The sequence below is a fragment of the Haliotis rubra genome, unplaced genomic scaffold, assembly GCF_003918875.1.
Source record: "Haliotis rubra isolate DU_JTF1 unplaced genomic scaffold, ASM391887v1 Scf163, whole genome shotgun sequence".
Lineage (NCBI taxonomy): Eukaryota > Metazoa > Mollusca > Gastropoda > Lepetellida > Haliotidae > Haliotis > Haliotis rubra.
In genome coordinates, this window is record NW_025765592.1 from 34,609 (window position 1) to 62,144 (window position 27,536).

The following is a 27,536-nucleotide window of genomic DNA, read 5'->3' on the forward strand; positions in this document are numbered from 1 at the left end:
GGAAATAAGCATGGTTAGGGGTCACAAACTATGCCAAGTCTATGCTGTGATTCTGGAGATTTGTCAGTGTAGAGCTAAGATGCTTTGTGAAATGGGGCCTAGGGCCCACCTGCTAAAATAGATATTAGCACAATGATATTGTAAGTATAAGTCGTGGATTTTGAGATCAACAATGTAGCACTAAGATTACTTTGAGTTACAGACCCCAGGGCTCACGTGCACAAATAGATCTTAGCACAATGACATTGTAAGTCTATATTGTGAACTTTGAAACAATGAAGTTGCACAACGCACAAATAGATTGCATTGGGGATATTGGGAACACTTGCACAAATAGATCTTAGCACAATGACATTGTAAGTCTATGTTGTGAACTTTGAAACAATGAAGCACAACGATTGCATTGGGGGCCCACTTGCTTAAATAGATCTTAGCACATTGACATTGGAAGTCTATGTTGTGAACTTTGAAACAATGAAGCACAACGATTGCATTGGGGGCCCACTTGCTTAAATAGATCTTAACATTGACATTGATCTTGTTGTGAACTTTGAAACAATGAAGCACAATGATTGCATTGGGGCCCACTTGTAAGTCTTAGCACAATGACATTAAGTCATGTTACAGGGGGGATACTTCCTATTGCTTAGTCACAACAGTTTACTGGTGCTGGCTACCCATGGAGATTGATAATTGCTATTGAAATATACTGGACAAAAATAGTTAGGGATATATGTAAATTTTGAAATTGTGAATAATGATCTATTTATTCATTGACACACTGATAAAATATCAATCATAAAAATACCAATATCCCTAACTTATTTTTAATGAATTGATATTTTGTGGAGATGAAAATTTGTTAAAGAAATGCAAAAAACGTATGAAAAAAATCAATATATTTCAGCAAGTGATGAAACATTTATGTATGGATTACCAACAAAAACATAATATACAAGTGATCCATGAATATTGGTGCAATTTTTGTTTATTGTGTGTAAATTAACACATATTTTGTCACAGTAGTTACTCTAAAAAATTATTGATGACAGAATTTTCAATTGATAATTGTAAACATTCCTTCCCATTGTTGGTACATCCAAATCTATCTTTTAGCCAACCCAAGTTAACATTGTGATAAGGCTGGAGAGAAGTCCTCCTTTGCACACTCTGGTATTTCAAACTGTGGTGAAGGTACTTGATGTTTCCTTGGCACTTAATATGGGTATATGATTATGCAATATGATTTATTCTCTTCATGTTGCTTTAGGTCATGTTTTTGTCTTATTGCAAGCTTGATATTGTCTGTGTTGTCAGTATTACTATTGCTGCGGCTTCTCACCTGTTCAAAGCAGATTTTACGGCGCTTCAGTCGTTGCCCTCATTCCACAAGCTTTTGTGCACTTACGACTGTCGTAAGGCAATTTTAGCGCAAAAAATGTCTTTTTAAAAGGCTCGAGCCTGACCTGATCTTGATCACATGTTTCAACATATCATTTCGATTCGTTAATAACGGTATCTGACCTTGCACTCATGTGTGTCGTAATTGGAGGAATTCCGGGCAGAACCGTTCGGTGACTCTCCTTTTCAATGATTCGCTACTTACGTCTCCGCCCTTTAACTCATGTATTTCGTAATTTTCCTCTGACGACCTTGTCGTGTCCTTGCCTCGCGAAAGCTTTGGTCACGTCTCCCTGTTTACCTTTCTCTTATTCCCGACTTCCTGTATCCATTTCATGTTGAACCGTTCCCAGTCATGAGCCAACGGTATCAGTCCTGAGTCCGCCTGCAAGTCTTAATACGGAATCTGATGTAATACTCTTAATGCTTTAGGGATGAACACAGTGTTCGTCGTGCACCGCCGTCGTAAGTAAGTGTTTAGATATTGTAGTTATTGTCGTTCTTGAGCTACGACAACTTTGCACAGAGTACCTTTTTCACTGTCCAAAGTGGCATTAATCCAAATTCTGTCTCCCGCTTTGGTATAAAAGTATTTTTCACTAACCTAACAGTACATGGATGCACAGTGTTTTTATGAAAAGTGTTGAAATGAAACATATGTTGTATTTGGGATTACACTTTCATATTGTAGTACTTTTTGGGGTCCCACCCGAGATTTGAAACCACCTGTTCGAGTAAGGCACCTAATCGCTCTGGAAGCCGGCGATCTAACCCACTCAGCCACCGTAGTTTCCACAAAATGTAAGCCGGACACCTGGTGTTCTAGATCACGTACTTTGGGTACCCCTCTGGAAATGACATGGCTCCCATGACTGAAGCGAATTGTGAAGGTCCGGGTTAGAATTGCCCTACAGTAACCCATACTTGTCGTAAGAGGCGACTAACGGGATCGGGTGGTCAGGCTCGCTGACTTGGTTGACACATGTCATCGTATCCCAATTGCGTAGAACGATGCTCATGATGTTCATCACTGGATTGTCTGATCCAGAGTATATCATTTACAGACCGCCACCATATAGCTTGAATATTGCTGCGTGCAGCGTGAAATTAAACTCACCCATGACCGAAGCTATAAATACACACACACACACACACACACACACACACACACACACACACACACACAAAAAAGATGACTCACAGGGAGAATGTGGGTTCGAATCCCGAATCGGACTGAACCCCAAAGGTACTACAGTCTGCGTTTTACTAAGGAAATGTTATCCCAGATATAACACGTTACCAAGAGTACATGGTAGAAATCACACTGACAATAGAATTGAGCTGAATTGAATCACATGCATGATGAAGTTGTCTCCCTTACTTGTGTTGGGATGCTCTGTATGACATTGTACTTGCGTGATTCTACAAACTGGCCCACCTTTACGACATTCCACGTATATCACACATAAAGTATTTTATGTTACTGAAATAATGCTGTTTTTAACAGCCACAAAATATACTGTTCTACACCACTTCCAATCATTTGGTCAAAGTGACATATTACTTTGACCTTAATCGAGCTTCCACAGACAACCAAAGATTAGGGTAATCTTGTGGTTAGAGTGCTGGCTTATCAATCTGCAGGTCCAGGTTCGATTCCCTTCATAAGATCTATGTAAGCCCATTTTTCGCGTCCCCGCCGCTGGATTATTTTTAAAGGTGGCGTTAACCTTCCTTCTCAAACATGTCAAAATGTCCAATGATTTCCTGAGGCAAAATATAAATTTGAATACATTTGTTGAGTTAGGTCTGTTTCGTCGCTTTAGCAATATTCCAGCAATTCGTGGTGGAGGAAACGCAAACTAGTCTTCACACATTGTACTCCCCATTGGGGAATCGAACCCAGGTCCTCGGATGTCAAACAAAATGCTTTAACCTCAAGGCTACCCAACCATTTTAGTCACCAATATTGAAGTATGCCACTCAATAGAAGTTACGCACTCCTGATCTTAGCTTAGCTGTCCGTATGAAAGGATATGATCATCCGTAACCTCTGTTGAGTAGTATGTGTTTAAATTGAGAATACTCGCACCAAACGATTTTCTTACAATGAATTTTATGTTTAAATTGTTATATTTATACATTCTTATGTCACACATTGTTTGCCGGAGTTCAAACGAATGTTTTGACCAGTGTGACGGGATATGGATTATGTGTTAATAAAGATTCCTGCTTCCATATTGTTTAACGTGTTTGTTCATAAGAATCATTCATAAAAGCACAAGCTGCGTATTTCTAAACGGCAAGATGTATGGATGTCGACTTCTTTATTGTGAATAACACGACGTACACGCTCCGAGGTCGACATACATAGTGAGTGAGTGAGTGATTTTATTTTTACGCCGCACTCAGCAACATTCCAGCTATATGGCGGCGGTCTGTAAATAATATTGGAATATTGCTGAGTGCGGCGTTAAACAACCAACCAAACAACATCATTATCGTGGCTATCGTTACCGAGACCGTGATTTTTCTTGTGAAGCTGCAATTCTAACTGGACATACTTCATACAGACGTTGGATATACTAGTAGCTAATACAAACATATTATTATTATATGTGTACATTTATACAGCATATTCAAATGTTTGGTAGTATAATGGCCGGTTTTACCCTTTCCGTATTTTCCTAACTTACTGAAATCATTTCTAATTGTCAAACTATCAAAATACAAGAACACAAGTAATTTCATTGAAAGAAATTCCACACATATAAATGAAGAGTTAATTTTGTTAAATGTTTAGATAGAGCGTCACAAAGGCACGCCATTCTTGAAAAAAAGTCAAACAAATTACTTATTATGAATCAATCAAGAGGCTGTAAAAATGTCGAGCCCGTACAATTCTCGATTACACGAAAAATAAATATTGTGACCAACATCGAGAAAAGATTAGGCCAATGCTCATGATGTCACTCACTCGCTTGAGTGTTACCGACTCGATTGTTTTGACAGTCCGTCGACCTACTGCTGGACAATTGTTCAAAACAAAACAAAAGGTAAAATCTTTTTGTGTAGGTATATTAGGGATTTGATTACTTTCCTTGATTATCTGCCAGCATCTCTGATGGATCATATGGATCATGGATCCTGGGTTACAATTTTACATTACTCAGAAATGTATAGGTAGAATACTGAATACACGATGGGAAAAGGACCCTGTAATATGAACAAGAGATGATCAGTTAAAGAATGCAGTTATGTTAGCCTGCGTGAACTACAGCGAAAGGAAAGATATGTTTAGCTGGTTACGAATTCCATTTAAGGTAATCCATACACAGTGATGCGTGGTCATGTGTATAGGAAGCTATTCAAATAATGCCAAGATACTCTTGTTATTGAGATTACTCGGTTGGGAAAGCGCTCCACAGCAGAACTCTCAGAGCTTCTTGGTCTTCGGTCCTGCCGTACACTGAAACACACGGCAAGTGACTTTGTTCGTAACTCTCACCAGCAGTGAATGGGTACCCGGTAGGATTAGATTGTAATGTGACTGTTAAAAGTATGGCCTCTCGCTTGGATTCTATATCCACAGGGAGCTAAACATGAAATTGGAGTGTCCTGAGTAATATTTATCTATCGCTTTGAGCATTCACTTGGTTAAAGTAATTTGGTGCTATAAGTGCAATGATTAATATTTTGGGGTTCATCAGATGAAAGCATGTGGTCTTGGACGAGTCTGGTCATTATGATCGCCATGAAGCAGCTGCTGGGATACGTCCTTCATCCTGTTGGTGTAGAGATGTGTCGGTAGCTTTGTTGCCAAGTTACAGGATGAAGCAGCTGCTGGGATATGTCCTTCATCCTGTTGGTGTAGAGATGTGTCGGCAGTTTTGTTGCCAAGTTACAGGAAAGCATTTTTGTGTCTATTCACCGACAGCGTTTTTGTGTCAGGTGACTCACAGAAAACGACTTCAGGCTGGTGACATATGGATACCTCTGGAAATCTCAACAAGGGTAAGAATGTAACTAGGAACTGTTACTTGTCATACGGTACAGTATGGTTATTTATTATATAGTGTAGGTCGGAACTGCTCTGTAAGGTATTCTGCTGGAATTGCCCGGAACGTCGGCCTGTACTGAACGTAGTTTACATTAAGGCCGCTATCAGCGACGTTAGAGGTACATGGACAAGCACTTGTTGGCCAATCGCGAGTGTTTAGTGTTAGAGTGTTCTGACAGGTTCTCAGCAGGTCACACCCGTTATCGACTTCTTCTGTTCCAACATTTTTATCAGTGTGAAGGTCGCGTAGAGGTCATGGAACGTCAATCAATATTTTCCAATAAAAGTGTGCCTCACCTGTAGTGTTACCTGGATGACAGCAGTGTCACACGCATCTATTTTCAAACTAATGCTCATACTAATTCCAATGTGGGTGCTGTGGGGTAGCGTCATGGTTAGAAACGTCCGCTCGTCACCCTGAAGACCAGGGTTCGATTCTCCACATGGGCCCATTTCTGGTGTCCCCCGCCGTGATATTGCTGGAATATTGCTAAAAGCGGCTTAAAACCATACTCACTCACGCACTCACTTCCTATGTGGGATTGTGCCACGTATTTTGTATATATCTTTACCCAAGGCAGACATTACCGCTCACCGTGTATATGTTTCTAAAGTGATATCGCAAATCATGCACAGAAAAGTGATGTCTTCCTGGACTTGGGTGTTCTTGTTCTAGTGATTCCAATGCACGATGATTCTCAATTAGTTATTACAATTAAATAATATCATCCGACAACCAGGTGCGTAGCTACCATAATATAAAAACCGGGCTTACACATGATTTTGCTAAAATGGTTGGACAAGCCCTCAATACTATGTAAATATAAAGCTTTGCAACCAAGTGAGCTTACACGACAATAACCTTAAGCCAGCATTTCTCACAATACCTACTGGATGAATCTTTTGCGAATGCTGCATATTTGTAGCCAAGAGAACTGCATCATCTGCATACAACAACAAAAAGCACGCAATGATATTTTAAATTCACATGGGTTTAGTACACTAATACATGGAGCATACAAAAAGGTGTTTTCTCAATGACTTAAGGAAATGGCAAAGAGAAGGGGAGAAAAGTGTTCTCCTTGTCTAATGCCAGTTTAACATAGGAAACACTTGTGTGCACACCTTAACATGAAACACATATTTTTGTCATGTTTTTGTACATGCTAGAAATGTCCATAAAACATTGCCCAGATACATTATATTGTAATAACTGCTACCAAAGCCCTGGACGCCGGACCGTATCAAATCCATTTTGAAAATCAACGATTGCACAAAATAGTTTCTTTGTCCTTGCTTTTTTAAAAGTCCTGCTAAGCCAAATAAGTCACATCATGTCTTTAACTGAAGTAAACAGTTTACTTTCCGTTCCCAACTCAAAACCTTTCTCTTAATACTTACTTTCTAATGACTTTCTTATTGTTATACACATTGAGCTCAAAACTTGGATGTACTGTTATTGTTTATTGTGAACGCACGTGAGCTACAATTTCAGAGAAAAATGTATTTTAGGGTATGGAGCGATTAGAGTAGGAGTAGAAACTGAAAGAATATTATCAGTGCATGGATGGATCGATTGCAGAGTGTTGGCTGGTCTCATACATGCGCTCTGCAGGCTGAGTGCTTGGGGAAAACACATACCAGGGGCGTACCCAGTAAAGAAATGAAGTGAAGGCACACCTTGATATACGAGTTTGTAGATCTGTAAAGAAATGAAGTGTAGGCACACCTTGATGTACGAGTCTGTAGATCTGTAAAGAAATGAAGTGTAGGCACACCTTGATGTACGAGTCTGTAGATCTGTAAAGAAATGAAGTGTAGGCACACCTTGATGTACGAGTCTGTAGATCTGTAAAGAAATGAAGTGTAGGCACACCTTGATGTACGAGTTTGTAGATCTGTAAAGAAATGAAGTGTGGGCACACCTTGATGTACGAGTTTGTAGATCTGTACACTAGTGCTAGTTGTAACGGCTGAAGCCAACTGTTGCATGAAATGTTGTGAATACATATTGAATACTAGAATGCTAGCCCCTGATTACTTTGTGTATAACATAATTTCAACAAGTGACACTCGTGCCATTACGATGTAAGGAAATCTTTCTTTTCCTGATCAGCCAAACCATTTCCATAACTGACCGGATCTAAATATGGTGGTGCATGGGACTCTGGAACGGATACTTTCTTTTTCTCTGGCTGAGGAGCAAGCTCATTAGTATCATCTTTCACGGATGAAATCTTAAAATACTTGTCAGTTGTTTTAATGTGCTGGACGCCATGTTGGCATCAAGGTAGCATGATAGTTCCCTACCTTTCATAGAAACCGAGACTGCTCTAAAAAACAACATATCCATAACATACCACAAGCCGAAATAATTAAGTGTAGGCACGTGCCTAAAGTACCTAATGGCAGGTACGCTACTGCAAAACTTGTTGGATGAGCGAACCTATCAGTTTTAATTAGGTTAAGTTGTTTATATTGCTGATCTCACAGATGCCGGTTGCTTGGGATATGGACAGAGCCCGTTGTATGAGGGAGTGCATAATGGTTAATAACGTTAAATTGTATGTATTCTATTCCAAGCGTCGGGCCATATATGAATCCAAGACGACACCATGCGCAGTGCATTCTCGACTTCATCGGAGCAGAACGAAGGGCGTTAAATGCGTAGTGGGTACGTTGTTTCGCTTTGTTGTCATAGTAACCAACTAACAAACTTACACATACTTACTAACTAAACTCAAAGTTACCTGAATAAACTGAACTGTATGACGTCAACTTTAGCGAGACCCGTGAAGATCTGGGTTAGAATTGATCTTCAGTAACCCATACTTGTCGTAAGAGGCGACTAACGGGATCTGGTGGTCAGGCTCGCTGACTTGGTTCACACATGTCATCGTATCCCAGTTGTGTAGATCGATGCTCATGCTGTTCGTCACTGGTCCAAACTTGATTATTTACAGACCGCCGCCATATAGCTGGAATAATGCTGAGTGCGGCTTAAAACTAAACTCACTCACTTGTGTGGAGCGATAGTCAATCCGCACCAGTCTTCTGTGTCTAACATGTCACATGCTTTCGAGGTACAATCGAGAATGCACACTTACCGGACGTTTCAAAGGGTTGTTAGATCAATTATACAATATTCAAGGTTTTGAGTAAAGCTTTCGAAACGTTTTATCGTAGAAATGCTAAGTTGACGTATCAGTGACAATTCTCTTTCCGCTACAATTCCCTATTTGTACTTGAACTAGGTGGTGCCGTGATACTCACATATGCACTATTGCCCTGCCTTTGCATGTGTTTGCGACGGGTTCAGTCAGTACGGCATGATTGCTAAAAACTGTTTGCACACACCTGTCATGTTTTGTTATTGTCAAGGATCAGGGTTTTGGTTCATTTGTTGAGGACATTTTCGTACACACGTATACGTATATGCACACTCTTAGTGACAATATAAACTATCTTCCTTTCATTGGCAAGGTTTCAAAGATTCTTCAAAGCCCAAATGCACCCTCGGTGCCGGCTGTGTCCAGAGTAATCCCAGGGGGCCATTCCAAGAGGAAACGACAGAGAAACATCCACCGGTCGAGAGGAAGAGCAGAGGCTGGGCGAAGGGTCAGATTTTAGGGGGCACGGATGTCTTGCCACAGTTTCTCGACGACTGGCGTTCTGGGAAACAGGGGATTGGGATGGCACTGGCGTTGCTATAGCGGAGCACAAAAAGCACGTGCTTACACTTTAACATTGAAATCAAACAGGGTGCGATTGAACATGAAAAAAAAATTAACATTTAATTTGTCTTCATGTTTTCAGGGTGGTTTCTGGTATAGTACCGTGGGACCCGAAAGCAACTTGCTTCGCGGATCATTAAAAGATAAAACGTGTTTTGTCTACACTATGCAATATATTACTTTTAGATGTGCTATACTCTCCCTAATTTCCACCCGTGAAGGTCCGGGTTAAAATTGGCCTTCGGTAACCCATGCTTGTCGTAGGAGGCGACTAACGGGATCGGGTGGTCAGGCTCGCTGTCTTGGTTGACACATGTCATCAGTTCCCAATTGCGCAGATCGATGCTCATGCTGTTGATCACTGGATTGTCTGGTCCAGACTCGATTATTTACAGACCGCCACCATATAGCTGGAATACTGCTGAGTGCGGGGTCAAACTAAACTCACTCACTCACTCCCTGATTTCAAAATGTTTCATCATATCTGCTTACACTCTGTATTTTCCTGGCTATGCGCCTGGAGGGCAGGGGAAAGGGATGTTCGTTTGTATGCACGTGTACTTGTGGATCGCGGCGTATGTGTTTGTATGTATATTTACAGGTTTCACAAATAACAGTTGGGTTAGCTCGATGTTCCTACAATAGATGTTGATATAATATATGTTCAGTGGACATTCGTTTCCCGACCAGTTGCTTTGAAGAACTTATTGCACTTGTGAGTATTCGTGGGCTTGTTTCAGGCCATGCTCCACAGGCTGTATTTGGGGAACACGTTCCACCATACACTTGATATAATTTCTTAAATGAACATCGTTATCATACGCATCACCATACAAAATCTCATTTTAACATAGTTCTGCTAGCGGTCAACATATGTATGTTTTTTCCAGGTGTACACACACGCACGCACGCGAGGTTTTAAACACCATCGTTGGGTTGGTGTAGCTGGGTGTCCCAAACAATTGATGCTACTTTTGTGTGTCTTGTCTCATTTAGACCATCACAGATTCCCTCCCAGAATAACGTATGACCTTGCATCTGTTTTTCATTAGTCCAACTATTTCCTGTTGTAGACCTTATAAAAGATTACCGTAAAGGTACGGTTGGAAGTGAGACGATCTACATCAAAAGGATGAATGATGCAACAAGTTGGGAAAGTGCGAATAAAATGTGTGAAGGTGACGGAGGTAAACTGGTCAAAGTGGACGATAAAAGAAACACTGGGTCAAGTAGCGAAATTCTTCAACACTATGGATTCGTTTAGAAGAGGTTTGTACACCACATCATCTCATTGTCTCTACCACGTGGAGTATTATAATGTTCATGTCAACAAAATACTAGGTATCCGGCTGTGCACTGGGTAGTGAGTTTTGTTTTACGCCGCACTCAGCAATATTCCAGCTGTGTGGTGGCAGTCTGTAAAAATGAGGCATGACCAGACAATCCAGTGATGTCAAGCGCATCGGTCTACTCAGATACGATGACTTGTATCAACCAAGCCAGCAAGCTTGACAACATGATTCCATTTTGTTGCAAAGTACACCATTCAAGTAAGGGATATTTGATTTACAAGATTGATAAAATGCAAATGATGAAGCCAAGGAGGAAACAGATGATGAAGAGAAATTAAGGGAAAATGTGACAATTTATTCCATTCCTTTGGAAATGTTTCCTCTGTATGGATATATATTTCTTTTTCTCATATGCATTGGCATTGGCGTGTGGTATGCCCTGGAATGGAATATCCCCTACTTCTTTTTAAAGGAATATGTAAAGCCATTCGTATTTCCAGAGCAATCGATGCATATTTTTATACACTAGTTTTACGTATTTCGCAAGACAAGGCGATCCTTAAAATGTGTTGTGGCTCTTGAATCCAGGCTCCAAGTGCACACAATGAAATAAAGCATGAGGAATTGAAAGAAGATATTGGTAAAACTATACAGACATTAGAAGCGGCAAGAGTGTCTTTTATCTTTCTCTAACGTGTCGATCTATAATTATCTTCTTTGAGTGGCATGTTTGAAGTTGGAGAGTCTGATAAAGAGAAACTTTATGGATGAACAACTTGTTTATTGAGAGACAAACTGTATGGATGAACAACTTGTTTATTGAGAGACAAACCTATGGATGAACAACTTGTTTATTGAGAGACAAACTGTATGGATGAACAACTTGTTTATTGAGAGACAAACCTATGGATGAACAACTTGTTTATTGAGAGACAAACTTATGGATGAACAACTTGTTTATTGAGAGACAAACCTATGGATGAACAACTTGTTTATTGAGAGACAAACTTATGGATGAACAACTTGTTTATTGAGAGACAAACCTATGGATGAACAACGTGTTTATTGAGAGACAAACTGTATGGATAAACAACTTGTTTATTGAGAGACAAACTTATGGATGAACAACTTGTTTATTGAGAGACAAACCTATGGATGAACAACTTGTTTATTGAGAGACAACCTGCATGGATGAACAACTTATTTATTGAGAGAAAAACTGTATGGATGAACAACTTGTTTATTGAGAGACAAACTTATGGATGAACAACTTGTTAATTGAGAGACATACTGTATGGATGAACAACTTGTTTATTGAGAGACAAACTGTATTTATAAACAACTTGTTTAGTGAGAGAAAAACTGTATGGATGAACAACTTGTTAATTGAGAGACAAACCTATGGATGAACAACTTGTTTATTGAGAGACAAACTGTATGGATGAGCAACTTGTTTATTGAGAGACAAACTGTATGGATGAACAACTTGTTTATTGAGAGACAAACTTATGGATGAAGAACTTCTTTATTGAGAGACAAACTGTATGGATGAAGAACTTGTTTATTGAGAGACAAACTGTATGGATAAACAACTTGTTTATTGAGAGACAAACTTATGGATGAGCAACTTGTTTATTGAGAGAGAAACTGTATGGATGAACAACTTATTTATTGAGAGAAAAACTGTATGGATGAACAACTTGTTTATTGAGAGACAAACTTATGGATGAACAACTTGTTTATTGAGAGACAAACTGTATGGATGAACAACTTGTTTATTGAGAGACAAACTATGGATGAACAACTTGTTTATTGAGAGAAAAACTGTATGGATGAACAACTTGTTTATTGAGAGAGATGGATGAAACTGTATGGATGAACAACTTGTTTATTGAGAGAAAAACGTTATGGATGAAGAACTTCTTTATTGAGAGACAAACTGTATGGAAACAACTTGTTTATTGAGAGACAAACTGTATGGATGAACAACGTGTTTATTGAGAGACAAACTGTATGGAAACAACTTGTTTATTGAGAGACAAACTGTATGGATGAACAACGTGTTTATTGAGAGACAAACTGTATGGAAACAACTTGTTTATTGAGAGACAAACTGTATGGATGAAGAACTTCTTTATTTAGGGACAAGCTTTATGGGAGAAACTGATAACTATACAAAATTCGGTATGAAAACGTCGCATCACCTGAATAAAGAAGTTGTTCAACCATATGGTGTATCCTCAGCTGAAGTTATTGTCGATATCTGATCTATAATTATAAGGGTCCAGAGTCCAGAGCCAGGGTTTTTAAGGTGTTAAACGATGTTTGGATGAATGGATGTAATAATGTTGGCTGTCTTGTTTCAGTTGAGGTTTGGATTGGGTTGCGAGATCTGTGCGATAACAACACATTTCTGTGGCTTGACGGGCAAGCTCCTTCCTACACCATGTGGTCTCTCGAAGAAAGAATGGGTTTTAGATGGGGGCGTCATGGAAAATGTGTCAAAATGCGGTTATCAGTGATTGGCATGGAGTGACTGTCGGCATCTTGTAATAGCAAACATGGATACATCTGTCAACTTCTATTGCCAGACAAAAAAACGACCTTACCGAAGGGAGAAATCTGTTGCGGGTCATTGAAACAAACACTTGGTACCTCAACATTGGAAATAAAGGAAATGCATTAAACTGTGGTTAATGCTAATTCGAAGGCGTTTATTAATTTGAGTTCATTATATCTAAGATGAACACCAAGTGACCTAGACCAAAGCTTTATTCGTTACATCCATCAGTTCGTTATTTCCATCAGTTCGTTACATCCATCAGTTCGTTATTTCCATTAGTTCGTTACATCCATCAGTTCGTTACATCCATCAGTTCATTATATCCATCAGCTCGTTACGTCCATCAGTACGTTATTTCCATCAGTACGTTATTTCCATGAGTTCGTGACATCCATCAGTTCATTATTTCAATCAGTTCGTTACATCCATCAGTTCGTTATTTCCATCAGTTCGTTACATCCATCAGTTCGTTTATCCATCAGTTCATTATTTCCATCAGTTCGTTATTTCCATCAGATCGTTACATCCATCAGTTCGTTATTTCCATCAGTTCGTTATTTCCATCAGATCGTTATATCCATCAGTTCGTTACATCCATCAGTTTGTTACATCCATCAGTTTGTTACATCCATCAGTTCGTTACATCCATCAGTTCGGTATAACCGTCAGTTCGTTATATCCATCAGTTCGTTATATCCATCAGTTCGTTACATCCATCAGTTCGTTACATCCATCAGTTTGTTACATCCATCAGTTCGTTACATCCATCAGTTCGTTATATCCATCAGTTCGGTATAACCGTCAGTTCGTTATATCCGTCAGTTCGTTATATCCATCAGCTCATTACATCCATCAGTTTGTTATATCCATCAGTTCGCACGCACGCGGACTGACGAACACATACAGACAGACAGCGGGCCGAGTAGCCTAGCCTAGTGGTTAAAGCGTTCGCTTGTCACGCTGAATACCCAGGTTCGAATCCTCATTTCTGGTGTGCCCTGCTGGAATATTGTTAAAGGCGGCGTAAAACCAGTGACTGGCTCATAAACCCTACAGCAGAACCCACAAAATATGCAATTTACTACACTGAAATATAAAGAGAACTGGGCAATCCTTTTCTCCCCTTACAGTTACATGGGCCTCCATACAACACAGTCATTAATTGCTGAGATCGTTAGGTTTAACAAAAATCAAACTTGTTTTCCGGGTGAAAATATCTTACTCTATCTAGCTAGCTCTTTCAGGAAAGGCTTTTGTTCATAAAATTATTGACGCATGAGAGATATTAAAATATTAGGCTAGCTGGGACTTTGTCTCACATTAAGTGGGAGTATTCCAGAAAGTGACGAGGCTTAATGCAGTGACTAATTGTAAATAAATAGTTAATAACAATTTGGGACGCTACGAGAGACCAAGCTTACAATATAGACTTTGGCACGGCCTCATCACTGCGCCAGAATAATCAAAAGAGCCTTCGGCAAACTGGAACCCCGTGACGTCAGAACAGGCGATGATGACGTCATGAACTTTGTACTTGAACTCTGACCTTGGTCCGGTGGCCGGTTACGAGCGTCACAGTTTGTGACCAAATTTCAGACAACGTCTGCCTGAAAATTGGTAAATTTTAGAGGACGTTTTCTGCCCAGTGTGTGTTAGTGTGTTATAAAATTTGGAGTTGAAGAACTGCCATAATTTTTCTCCTAATCTCCACGTATTAAAATAGACACGGAGTGATTGTTTAAAGGAGCTGGATACTGAGAAAGAATTATATTACGTTGAACGTTCGATGTACCAAGTCACGTGACCAGCGCCATACTTGAGAACCAGCGAGGAGGCTACAGTGAGGTGATATGAAGTTTGGCACCTCATTTCACACTTCGAACATTGGCACAATATTATATTTGTTTTTGTCGCAATAGGCAATGGGTAAACAAGAACTTATGATACAAACTGGTGTCCACGGTAATTTCAGTGTTGCCATATTTTCCCCAAATATTTGTTTACAAATAAAACAGACAGCCCGTCACTGCTGGTTAGCGGAAGAAATACGTGTAATTTCCTGTGTAATCCGAGGGACTTAAGGAGTAAATACACTGGGGGAATACGTGTTTAAAGCCATATTCCAAAGTTTGGCACCTGTCACAAAGTTTATTGTGCCACCCCAAGGGATTAATGTTACAACGGCCCATAAACGCCAGCAAACAAATATCGTAATGCTTTTATTTCTGAACTAAAATTGCACCAATATCTACTTATCTACATAATTTCCGTTGTTGAGAACTCTACCCCTACAGCAGATACGATATATTCCCCTGTTTCAGTGTTTAAGGCGTGGCATTATGTCTTGATTATTTTGGATTACCGCATGATTTCGATCACTGAATTGTCTGGTCTTGACTCATTTATTTGCTAACTATCATCACACAGCTGGAACTATTGCTGAGTGCAGAAAACTAACAATCATGCAGACAAACTGGCAAATATTGTTATTGTATTCTGTATGAAATGAAAATAAGTTTCAAGGTAACTGAATAGTGGTTGAACTTTCTGTCTTGAGTGTTTTGAGTGAACCATCTTTTCTGTATATTACTCAATCAGACATGCAGGTAAACATGATATTAAGCATCACTCACAACTTATGTGTGAAATTATTAACGTTTGGTTTCTTGCAATCATAAATACATAATCAAGTGTGGATAAGACAATCAAGTGATAAATATAGTGAGTGAAAGGCCGCACCCTGTGATGTAACTATACCCTTACTGTGATCTACCTGACAGTGTATCTAACCCTAACCCTGGTTATATTCTAGTTCAGAACGTACATAATCAAGTCTGGACCAGACAATCAAGTGATAAATATAGTGAGTGAAAGGCCGCACCCTGTGATGTAACTCTACCCTTACTGTGATCTACCTGACAGTGTATCTAACCCTAACCCTGGTTATAGTCTAGTTCAGAACTTACATAATCAAGTCTGGATCAGACAATCAAGTGATAAATATAGTGAGTGAAAGACTGCACCCTGTGATGTAACTCTACCCTTACTGTGATCTACCTGACAGTGTATCTAACCCTAACCCTGGTTATATTCTAGTTCAGAACTTACATAATCAAGTCTGGACCAGACAATCAAGTGATTGATATAGTAAGTGAAAGACCGCACCCTGTGATGTAACTCTACCCTTACTGTGATCTACCTGACAGTGTATCTAACCCTAACCCTGGTTATATTCTAGTTCAGAACTTACATAATCAAGTCTGGACCAGACAATCAAGTGATTGATATAGTGAGTGAAAGACTGCACCCTGTGATGTAACTCTACCCTTACTGTGATCTACCTGACAGTGTATCTAACCTTAACCCTGGTTATATTCTAGTTCAGAACTTACATAATCAAGTCTGGACCAGACAATCAAGTGATTGATATAGTGAGTGAAAGACTGCACCCTGTGATGTAACTCTACCCTTACTGTGATCTACCTGACAGTGTATCTAACCCTAACCCTGGTTATATTCTAGTTCAGAACTTACATAATCAAGTCTGGACCAGACAATCAAGTGATTGATATAGTAAGTGAAAGACCGCACCCTGTGATGTAACTCTACCCTTACTGTGATCTACCTGACAGTGTATCTAACCCTAACCCTGGTTATATTCTAGTTCAGAACTTACATAATCAAGTCTGGACCAGACAATCAAGTGATTGATATAGTGAGTGAAAGACTGCACCCTGTGATGTAACTCTACCCTTACTGTGATCTACCTGACAGTGTATCTAACCTAACCCTGGTTATATTCTAGTTCAGAACTTACATAATCAAGTCTGGACCAGACAATCAAGTGATTGATATAGTGAGTGAAAGAGTGCACCCTGTGATGTAACTCTACTCTTGCTGTGTTCTTCCAAGTGTGGACAAAAATACCCTTCATTGGAAATATGAAAATGAAAACTGGACATGCTGGACAGCAGCAGCAACACCCCATGTCTTCTATTCAGCCTCAACATCATGTAGGTGATCACTGCCATTACCATGTCTCTTCAAGGTTCTGTTCTGAAATTAAACAGAAATCTAAACAGAAACAGTATGAAACAAACAACCGTTTCCTGTGATAAAAGAAGCAAAGTCGATCACTTTTTCTGTGGTTGAAATAGAAACATCCAGCAGTATATAAAGTTGTAAAAAACATCATATATGACAAAGACTCATCTATATCTAATATCCTACCGGTTGTTAATACTATATGCCAATCAACACTGATCCTGCAAGGCCGCTGTCTTGGCAGAACACTAACCTGGCCTTTAAAAGTCTATACCAGCACCCTGAGAATCACTCACTGACAGCTCATCAAGGGAGCAAACTCTTCCACCAAAGTTTTGAAATTGTCTCCCCTTTGGCCATTGATGAGACACAACAGACAGCAACATAAGCCACTTGCAAGAATTTATAGTGAACCTGACAGACATCTTAATCTGTCTGTCTGTCTGTCTGTCTGTCTGTCAGTAAGCAGTATTCCAGAAATATGGCAGCACAACCATATTGCATTACTGGAGTAAACCCCTCAGTTTAAACAGACCCAACCTGCAGCGTAAGTTTGATGCACTTCTTAGATGACTATGGTGCCCTGAGACACCAGGTGTTCTTGGACACCTGGTAAAACTGATGAACGACCAAGCAGTACAGATGTAACATTTTTGCTGTCAAGTTGGAAGAAGAAACAAGTACCAGAAGTTTCGGGAGTAAAAATATATTTTTACACTTTTATGAAGGGCAAAATACAGTTGGTGCTCTTTCCAAAACATTCTACTGTGTATGTGCAGTGTTTCTGCAGCAGAAGCTCGACAACACTCATAAATAAAAGAAATTCCCTCTACCACTTTACCATTCCCCATGACATACAACAGCAGTGGAGTGTCATAGCTGGTCTGGCTCTATACCCTGGCCAATTGAAGGTGTTTCCAACTAAACCATTAAAACTTCAGGTGAGCCACAGAGCTTTGTTGCTCTTTGTGCTGTATCTGGTCTGTGTCTGGAGACATGGGTGGCCCAGTCTATACAGATCACAATGCAAACGGATAATCACATTACTACACTTGACCATTTAGACAAAAAAATCAAATAAGAATTTGATGATAAAGTTGAGAAACTACAGAAGAAATAAATGATTCTGATGATAGTTAGACTGAACTTACAGAAACACGTGATCAGTACTGTTACTTCATCAAGTAATCTTCCAAGTGAGCACAAGATGATCTATTGATCTCCCTGGAAACATTAATCAGAATAGTGTCAGGGATGTGGGCAGTGTCACGCAAGGTGTCAAAGTGTCAGGCAGGCAGGGTCAGGCAGGCATGGTCAGGCAGGCATGGTCAGGGAGGCAGGGTCAGGGAGGCAGGGTCAGGGAGGCATGGTCAAGGAGGCATGGTCAGGCAGGCAGGGTCAGGCAGGCAGGGTCAGGGAGGCATGGTCAGGGAGGCATGGTCAGGGAGGAATGGTCAGGCAGGCAGGGTCAGGCAGGCAGGGTCAGGCAGGCAGTGTCAGGCAGGCAGGGCAGGCAGGCAGGGTCAGGCAGGCAGGGTCAGGCAGGCAGGGTCAGGCAGGCAGTGTCAGGCAGGCAGTGTCAGGGAGGCAGGGTCAGGCAGGCAGGGTCAGGGAGGCAGGGTCAGGGAGGCAGGGTCAGGGAGAGCAAGTGTTGTTCAAACAACCCGTAGCTTACATATGTTTACGGATGCAATACCCCGACCAGGTAGTGCATAGTGGCGGAAACAGACACCTAACATCTAGTGTCAGAAAAGTACATATTTACAGAAAAGAATAACAGTTTCTAAATCATATTCATAAAGTAAAATAAAAGGAGCCTAGGGATGTTTTTCCTTGTCAGAAACTGTGAAAATCTGGGCTTGCCACATCTTGTAGACTTGCATGGGCTGCACTGGGTATTTCTGTTTCAGGGTGTGTATGACAGACTCTGTCAGTGTGGTTGTGACTGACGGAACACTTTTATACCCCAGAGTAATATCTGACAAGTTCTATATCTTTGCAGATTTATAGGTGAAGGTGTCATCCCCCCCTTCTCCCGAATACCAAATACCACCTTATATGTTACAGCATCATTGTGTAGCTCGAATCCTGAACATGTCTTCACACAAATGTCAAAGGCATTGAGGAAAATGTTTTAATGATAATAATATCGTTGTGAAATGGCGGGACCAAAACTTTATGCCGGTTTTGACAGTGTGCCAGATTAGACAGGAGCAGGTGTTGGCAGGTTTCACTGTAGTGTGATTTGATGTTCTTTTATATGTAATGGACGACCTCCAGACAGACCCCAGAAACTACATTATCGTTGATTCTGGCGAAAAACACTTACTAGCTCTATCAGCGACTGAATTGTTTGAACAAGGTTCTGAGCACCGCCTATAACATTGCTAACACTCACTCACTCACTCACTCACTGATGAGGGTGTGCTCAAATCTGGAAATTCTACGACAGCCCAAATAAACCTTTCATATTTTTGCAGACCTTATCTTTATAGCTGCCATGTACATGTGATACAGTGATGTTAAATCCGTGTGTTGCTTCCTGAATATAATACAATTGAGCCCAGGGGCGTAAACAGTTTTACATTTTTCCTGAAACTGTGGTATTCTATACTTGCCACATATTCTAGACTTGCATGGTCTGTATTGGATATATGTGTTTCAGGGTCTGTATGGTTGACTTAATATTAGTTTACAGGTACATTAGGTGTGTTGGTATCAGACCTCTGGTGAGACACACCCTTAGGGATTCCAGGGGGGAACATAGGCACCCAACAATCTATCATTGCTATAAAAGGCAAAGTACGAGTATATTGACTGGATTATTTACAGGGTGCCATCATAGAGCTCGAATATTGAAAAATGTGGCGTCAAATAATATACAGACAATCTCATGCACAGCGTGTAAACATACATGACCATTACCAAGTAAATGTTCAGATCCAGTGTAGCAAATATTCCCTATATAGACTCATGGAAACGAATAAGGGAACACATGGAAGTACAACTGTTCCTTTAGTTATAAAAGTTATCAAATACTGGGTAAAGCTCTTGAATATGCCTGCATCAAGATTTCCTAAGAAATGTTATAACATGATGTATTTGTTTGACACCAACGGTAAATCAAATTGGGTAACGAATGTTAGAAATTTACTAAATCATTGTGGTTTTAGTGATGTATTTTTGTCACAAAAGATTACCTGCCCGAAGTCATTTTATAATGCTTTATCGCAAAGATTAAAAGATACGTACATTCAGACCTGGAACTCATCTTTAATACAGTCGCCCAAATCCACTTTTTACAGTACTTTTAAATCTTTTTTCCATACAGAGCAATACCTACACGATATCAATCTTAGAAAATTCCACGTTTCATTATCCAGATTTAGATGCTCTTCACATGATCTTATGATCGAGAAGGGCAGATATTATAATATTCCAAGAGATAACAGATTGTGCAAATTTTGTGCACTAAATGTAATTGAAGATGAATTCCACTTTTTGCTGGTATGTCCTTACTATGCTGAATTAAGGACAAAATGTCTACCACAATATTACTATTCACATCCTACCATGTTGAAATTTAATTTGATAATGAACTCTAATAATACAACTTATGTTCGTATACTTGGTATGTATATCCACCATGCTTTTGAACAAAGAAAATAACGTTTGCAAACATTGTGATTGTATGCCATTATTGTTTTTATATTTTGTACTATAGGCCTGTGGCCTCTTCAGTAATGGAATATAGAGATTTGAACTGTTCCTTTAATTCTTTTCCAGGCTTCTTCACAAGCTTTGTATTGCACTGTGGGTGAAATTCTGGAAACAAATATAGGAACACTTGTACTTTCATGTGTTCCCTTATTCGTTTCCATGAGTTATATACAGTGCTTTCTGGTCAGTTTACCAATCCCCCCTGGCATAACACAGTTATCACGAGGCCAGGATTGTGGTGTGTTCTCATACACAGGCGTATTTTCTCTGTGTGTTTTAATGTGCCATGTTTAGGGACCGTTCATAATTTATTGCTAGGGGATGATGATGATTGTTATGGAGAAGTATGTACAATGTGAATGACACCACCCCCTCCCCAAAAAAATATATATAAAAATGTATGTGCAACGTAAGTGCACCCCCCTTTGAATGCCATGTACAATTTCAATAACACCCCCTTCCCCCATAATGTTTAAGCATAATTCTAAAATGTAGTTATGTACACAATTGATGACTCTCACATTCCTTAGTGTGATGAAAATAGGATTACGTATGAATGGACAGACTAACATTTTTATACTGAACTGTCAAAGACTGGTGACAACTCAACATTGACGAGCATCACGGGGGAAGGGTGTTGGTGAGGGTGTCTGAGCTCTCCTGTATGAAGACACCCGGTGTGTGTCAGTGAGACAGATATACACTGACCAATGTGGGCAGGGGTGAAACAATGTTTCTGGAATTAAGAACAAGCGCTGTAACTTGATTCCGTGAAGGTTGTCATGACTGTATCAACCAATCAGAAGACACCTAGACATGCGCACTGGCTCGACTATATAAGATGGAGAATGCGGCTGCGTTTCATTCCACTCTTTAACTTCGTTCGGAGAACAGCAACAATGCCACGAGCAGGGTAATTTCGTCGGGGTCTCTCGGTCCAGCCAAGGGAAAGCGCCTGCCTCTGTCCCTTCTTGTCCAGATTTGCACACCTATACACCTCCAACGAAGATGGCCTCACCACGTAGCGTGACCTCTTCGAAGACTACAAAGCCAGGGTGAACGCGTGGACAACTGACAAGAACCTACAGCAGATCGCCGCCAGGTTCCAAGCCTTCACTTGTCAGTTCAAGGTGGTCGCCATCAACGCGGGCTTTGCCTACGATGGCACTCCACGCCGTTGTATCTCACAGGTTAGGTTCAGTCGAAATTTTGGGGGTAATTCGTTAAGGGGGTACGCTGGTTTTGGACGGCCATCGGAATTTTTTTCAGGGTGATCGTATTCACCCTGATCAAAATGTAGGGTTACCATGAACCACTGCTTTGAGTCTCCAAATTGTAAGATTAGGCGGGATAATTTAGGGGGTGCGGGGGTTCATAGGCAGTGGTGCTTGTACTAGCCCAGACTAGCTGGTTTTTATAGTGCTAGCCCACTGAGATACCATGTCACAGTGAAACATGAATACCCCACTCAGACGCATTATACTGACTCCGAGCCGACCAGTCCTTGTTGTACCCATTAATGCCGAGCGCCAGGCAGGGACCAACCAGTGCCATCTTTTAACGTCTTTTGGTATGACACGGTCAGGGATCGAACCAGCGACCTTCCACTCTCCGGGCGGACGCTCTAACCACTACACCACGGAAGCGGTGCAATTCTGTATTAAGCTGACAGTAGGCAAAAAATATCATAATATTTAACCCCGATGACACAAGGACACACATGTCCTTCCTCTTCAACCCTCACTTTTTAAAAATCAAGCATTCAAATACACTTCACAGTTTCGAATTCTGCGGGACATTTCCTGTTTCGTGATACCATCCACTGTTATCTTAAATTAAAGTACTGAACATGACCTCTCAAAAAAGGCTTCATCATAAATGTCGCCATTTTTGACTTATTACGAAATGGCGATTCACTGCGGTATTTGGTATCTGATTTCCTCATACATTTTAGAATCAAATTACAACTGGTCTTTGTGACCAATACCAACTGTGGATATGAATTGAAAGGAAAGATACTGGGTGAGAAAACGAACTGTGTTCGAATGACAACATTTGTTTGAAATGTAAACAAAGACAAATTCGCACTTTACACGTGTGTAGCATTTTCTCAAATTTACAGACATCCATTCGTCTATTCGTAGCATATGCATTTGCTCAATACTTTAAAATATGCATGGAAAGGGTGTCGTAGCAAGAAATAGCAAATGATAACTAGATGCAATACAGTAATGAGATATGTTTACACGAAATTGTCAATGTTTCTGTGCAGCATGACGCCATGACTGACGCAAAATCACACAGAACAAGGTAATTATCGACATTTCTGGCTTCTTCTCTTACCTACAATGAACACGATAAAACAAAAAATAATTCACAGCTAATTTCTTTGAGAGGCATTTTAGAAGTTGTGAAGATGAAGGAAAACTGATTTCTTTAAGTCAACTTCTTTATTGCAATGAGTGCGACGTTTCGGTGTAGGTACTAACACCGTTATCAAGCAAGTTATACAACAACTGAAGCAAGGAGAATATATACATAGCTGTATAGTGAGTATATACAATTAACAAGGTTGATGTACATTGGATATTAGATAAGTGATTACAGCAGAGGAGGTTGATGTACAGAGTGATTGATTGTGATTAGAGTTGAGTTTATACAATTGATGAGTTGACGTACTATAGTTGTGATTACAAGCACAAAGGAGGGAGCAGATCGATGCTCATGCTGTTGATCACTTGATTATCTAGTATAGACTGGATTATTTACAGACCACCGCAATATTGCTGGAATATTGCTGAGTGCGGCGTAAAACTAAACTCACCCACTCTCTCTTTTTCTCTCTCTGAGTACGCGCGCGCGCGCGCACGCACACACATACATATATGTGAGAAACAATTTCAGCAAATGGTTTCGATGACGAACAGGATCTAACAGAAGCGTCATTGAGCACAGGCGCAGTACAGCACTTATATCGTCCTTTATATGTACAGTCGTATATTTCCTCCAGACATTCTTCACCAATGGCGTTTAATATCAACGGTTATAGGTGAAATGCGTTATGTTTTCAGAATATTCCTGAATAAATTCAAGGAGGAAATATACCAAAACACTTACGATGATTTTACCAGAGTTTTAAAAGTGTTTAAATGCAATTATTCACAATTCTAACAGAGGGCATTTTGGGGTCAAAATCTGTAGAAATCTGCGAATCTCTTAGACTGGTTCCCATTTATTGCTAGGACAGACTGGAACTTTGTTGGTTCTCGGCTACCACAGTGCGCTGTATTATCGTATATTGCAATATGAGAGACGGGACCCAGCTTTGGACGATCAAGTGCAGCGACACCAAGCGGATGATGCAGTGTGCGAATAAAAATGGCCACCATGCAAGAAGATTTTGGAGATTTCTTGCCCAATGATGATCGGTCATGTGCGACAAATACCAAGTGTCAGGCAAGAGAGACCGATGCAGTTTGTGCATTAGGTAATGTACCATCATAGTCTAACGATTTAGATTGATAAGAATGTTTAACACCGGTTCCTGAGTTGCAGAATGATGAGCTGACAGGCTGATATGGCACTGTTGTCTTCGTGAGAAGTGAGCTCACAAGAGAAGACGTATTTTTGATTAGTGGTAATCACAGTTCTTGCTGTATATATAAACTTGGACATTGTGCTGTATGGACTCGAGTTGTGATTTTCTATCAATTGTCTGTTCGTGTATTTTGGTACCCGACGGTGTCGATAGTTGCGGGTGACATGTGTTTCGCCCTGTCACCTGTTTTCGTGAGTATCCTATCTCGTGGTACATTTTTACAGGTTTCGCTGCCGGGGATGTGAGGGTGAGGATTATATCAGGTAAGGCTAGGTTATCCAACCCTTATCATTATCCGTAAGACCCTTTCTCTTATCAAACAGCTCTGGACCAAGAATACTGATCCACTTCCCAGATAGCATTCTGACGTTGGCCCAACGTTGGCCCAACGTCACCACTTACGTTGGCCCAACGTTGGACACCAACGTTGGCCCAACGTAGGCGTGACCGTCGGACCAACGTTGGGCCAACGTTGGCAAAGAAACGTTGCCCAACGTTGGTTCAACGTTGGCCCAACATTGGCAAACAAACGTTGGCCCAATGTTGGATCAACGTCTGTTTCATTCCTCAATATCTCTTACCTACCCTGAAATGTTTGTACAAATCTCGCAATACTATCACATCGCAAGCAATACATTCTTCAAGTTGAATTCACTCTCTCTATCTTTGCTGGACACCACTGGACAGCTTTATGTAGGCTCAAGAAAAGTTTTAATTGTTTCTGAATACAATTAGTTAAAATATTATGCATATTTCAAAACAACTTTCAAGTCTATATATATCATAAACGATATTAAAAAAATAGTTGATTTTTAAATAGATAACCATTAAGCAACATGCCCTGGAAAAAAATCCAAACTCAATGATTTGAAACATTAAATTTTTCTTGGCCCTACCCCAGACATTTAACACCAAGGGCAAGAGTGAGAGCAGCAAAATAGTCTCTGCATCTGATGCCCCACAATCCATTTTCTTTATCAGTTAAAAGTTTGATGATGACAGCAACACAATGAACAAAAGATAAGTCTGGTTGAGATGATCTTAATTTATTTCTTAAATTACAAGTCAGGACTTGGACTGAGTGGCAGGGTATCCTTATATTTTCAGTTATCAGATGAGGAGGAGAAAGAAATAATCACAGGAGATCTTCATCTGTATACAAGGTCTGTGCTTGTGCCTTGGCCTCTGAATAAAAATAAATGACATAAACATCTAATGACTTCACAAGACATCTATTATTGATGTAAACAAACATTGGCTACTTTTTAAAACATCAATGGATACCTGGTGTCACTGAATCACATTATAAAAATACTTAAATGATTTGGATATATCAAGTTTTAAAATTAAGTTTTTATTTAGATATTTTCATTCTGGAAGATGTTTCCATTTTTTTGCATTATACATACCTTTTGTATGGGTACATCAGTTGGAATCACCACTCCTTCATGTTCTGTACTTCACGTGAATATGCTGCCACAAGCTGTAAACATCACCTGCACAGAAACCACAAGCTATGACTTTCTTACTTTAACCAATATAGATCTAGATTAACCCCATTTCTGAAAAGAATGATGTAACTGGTGTCAGTTTAAGTAGATATGGTGATTACTGTAAAGTAGTGAATTTACCTTTCTATTGTATCTTACATTCTATTAAAACTGGTAACTCAAGTATAGAATAAATGCAAAATAAAAAATGTTTTGTAGTTATTCAGATGTTGGGGAAATTTGTAAAATAGCATAGCTTTGCTGATATCAGAAAAGTCGAAAAAACAATGCAGTCGTATCAACTACATGTATATATGTTTGCATACTGAAGCGATTTTGTTTCCATAGACATACGTGTTAATTCAGTTTAGCATAAATAATTTTCATTGATTTAATTTTGGTAAGATGCTGGTCAAATTTTGCACATTCGTGAGGAATAATCTTACCTACGATCACATAATTTCTGCTGCTTATTTATCGAATGGCATTGGCAACAATTATTTAAATAGTGGTTGGAAAATTGAACTAAAATTATGTGGGCAGAGCCAAAGCGTGTATTTCACATTTGCCTGTCTTGGTGTCAAATTTTACAAAGATCCCTTCATGAAAATTATTTATGCTGCACTGAAATAACATGTTAGCCTATAGAAATTACGTGAAGTGTCCGAATATAACCGCACGAGTCTGTACACGCTTCAGACAGTGATCGAAAACTGAACTCGCGATTCGCTTACACCAGTGAAGCTCCGCTCGACGAAGTGTATGGATGATTGGTACTGTAACTGTAATATTTTTACTGTTGCCACAATCAACCATCATATAACAAATGCCACATCACGGGGATCATTCGGTGGTCATGTAGGTGGATGGATCGACTCATGATCTCCGGGCAATACAGCGAAAGCAGGCGAGGGTCACTTTCGACGACTTGTAACTTTAAATTTATATGCACTCGATCACAGCGAACCAATTGATATTGACAAGCTCGATTTTCTTTTGATGCTGGAATGCTGCATTTTCAAAGCCACCAGTGTGATCACATACCTGTACTTATTGGGTTTCAGTCATGAATTTCCTTAGCCGAGAACCGCGATGTGGTCATTTAATTTCAAGTAAATAATCATTCACGTTGGTATTTCTGAATGAACCATGACTGTTTTTCGGTGGTAGAGTTAACATAATAAAAACACAAAATGAAACAGTTACCGCTATATATTCGAGGAAACCTGTACTCCGATGTCCAAGCTTGTGATCATGTCGCGTCATCTGCTCGAAGAATGTGAGCGCCCTCTGGGAAAAGCTAACAGTTTGGAGTAGCGTCCCTTTAATGAAATATCCGCGAGGCTTCCCCGATGTTGGGCCAACGTCCGACCAAGGTATGAAATCCGACCGCGACGTTGCCAACCATTGCCAACGTTGGGTCAACGTCGGAATGCTATCTGGGTTGCTGCATGGGTACCTGGCTGGCTAGGTGACTCACATGCAAGCTGCCTGGATGACAGGACTGGCTAGGCAGTGACTAGCTAGGTAACTCATTCAGGTAACTCATGGGCAGGTGACCCACACCTTGGCTGGTTAGGTAGGTGACTCTCTCATTGGCTGGGTGGGTAGGTGATTCACTGGGTTAATGGTTA

General features: G+C 40.1%; 1 long non-coding RNA gene across 1 annotated transcript; it reads right to left on the reverse strand.

Moving 5' to 3' along the window:
- Positions 1-25,517: 25,517 nt before the first annotated feature.
- LOC124271734 lies at positions 25,518-27,186 on the reverse strand. The gene is made up of 3 exons (XR_006897116.1): positions 27,109-27,186; positions 25,822-25,908; positions 25,518-25,597 (listed from the first exon to the last, which is right to left on the reverse strand). It is a non-coding gene; the product is annotated as an uncharacterized LOC124271734 (long non-coding RNA).
- Between the last annotated feature and the right edge of the window lie 350 nt (positions 27,187-27,536).